The sequence below is a fragment of the Cotesia glomerata genome, linkage group LG8 (assembly GCF_020080835.1).
Source record: "Cotesia glomerata isolate CgM1 linkage group LG8, MPM_Cglom_v2.3, whole genome shotgun sequence".
Taxonomy (NCBI): domain Eukaryota; kingdom Metazoa; phylum Arthropoda; class Insecta; order Hymenoptera; family Braconidae; genus Cotesia; species Cotesia glomerata.
Window position 1 is genome coordinate 13,777,274 of NC_058165.1, and position 1,748 is coordinate 13,779,021.

The following is a 1,748-nucleotide window of genomic DNA, read 5'->3' on the forward strand; positions in this document are numbered from 1 at the left end:
TCCACTCAGAATTTGAAATTACCAAAACGTCATATGACGTCTTTATTTTATTTGATCTAACGTCAGATTAAAATTTTATTTTATAAAAAAAATCAGAAAAATAATTTGCATGGAGCATTTCATACAGAATCGGCCATTTTTTTAACCACCTAGTCCAATATTTTTTTTAGAATTTTATTTGTTTTCAAGACAGATCAACAATATGGGAGAAAATTCTTTCTAAGAATAAGCTTTATTTTTTAGTTTTATTTTTCCAAAAGTCAAAACTTCGCAAAAAATGCGCCAGTTGAGAACGTTTGATTTTTTAAATAAATTATTTTGAAACCGCTGATTCACGTTTTAATACTACATAAACAAGGCTTACTTAATCTAATATAATCTTTCAGAAATTTAAAGCTTTTTTTGGAGCTCGAAAAATTTATCTCCAGGAATAGTATACTACTTACCTATGCCAGTAAAATAAGAAAAGTCTCAGAAATCGCTTATTTGTCAAACTCGGCTTCGTCTCTGCCAACAATTACATTTCATCTAAGACTTATTACTATACTGGCCTAGGTATGTAATGGACTATTTTTTAACTTGTCGGCGAATGTTTTTTTCAAAAAATTCACCGTCTCTAATAAAGCTTTTTTATACTGCCGTAAAGTATGGAGATTTGTTTTCAATAATATTAAAAATTGTTCTCCAAAAATCAAATAGTAATTAATATAGTGAGCCGTGCAAATTATTACTCATACGATAATTATCCTATTAATTGTAGAACTAAAATAATAGTAGAGGAGACCGTGGGAGATCGACCTTCACCGATCTGATAACCAGATGAGACATATTTTTTATCGAATATAATTTATAAACAAATATGCCTATAATTACTTGCCTATCTGAAAGTGCTCATGGCTATTTTTAATTAAATTAACTTTAATCGATTTTTTTTCATCACTTTCATTCTTTTGGTAACCAAATGAATTTTATTTCACTGTTAGTTTTTAACACACAGAATATGCCTCAGTAGGCTTGGCTACTTTACCATTTTGTGTATAGCTACCTCACAAGCCAATGTGAACAGGTAAGTCAATATAGGTGACTCCATCGTTCTGCTAACTTATCGAAAGTTATATCAAATTTTAGATTTCTTTCTTATTACAAAATCAGTATCATATAGACTTACTTCCTGCAAAAATCATACTTAAAGCACTATTGCCTATTAAAAACTTTTTAGAGTTTTAGCCATCTGATAGGTGCGAGAGAGAAAGTAGAGCGTCCGAAGTCTATGTGGTAGAACAGGACACAACATAAGCAGCTGCAAGTTACCTGACCGTTGAATGTATCCGAGTGCGCATGCTCGTGTACATGTGAGTGACAGAGACAGCATTTATTTACACTTGTCATTAATTTTGAACTCCAATTCTATTATAACTAATTTCGATTACAATTTTTATATTATTTCACACTATACGTGGCCTTTACAGCTATGCAAAACTCAAAAATAAATAAGTTAATATATTAATATTTTATTATATTAATATATTAATAAATAAATAAAAAAAAACTAATTCAACAAAACTTTTTATCATTTTAAAGCTAAATTGTAAAATTAAAAAATTATAAAAAAATCTATATTTTTTATTAAAGATTAAATAGAGAATAATTTATTTATTATTTTAAATGAAATAAATGCCGTAAAGCGGGAAAGAATAACTGTTACTTTTAAAATATTAGTATAAAAAATAAAAAATAATTAATCTATA

General features: G+C 27.7%; 1 long non-coding RNA gene across 1 annotated transcript in view; it reads left to right on the plus strand.

Annotated features, from left to right (window-relative positions):
* Positions 1 to 967: 967 nt before the first annotated feature.
* Positions 968 to 1,748, plus strand: part of LOC123270955 — an 8,504-nt gene continuing 7,723 nt past the window's right edge. The window contains exon 1 of the long non-coding RNA XR_006510736.1: positions 968 to 978. This is a non-coding gene — a long non-coding RNA (uncharacterized LOC123270955). The remainder of the gene's footprint in view (positions 979 to 1,748) is intronic.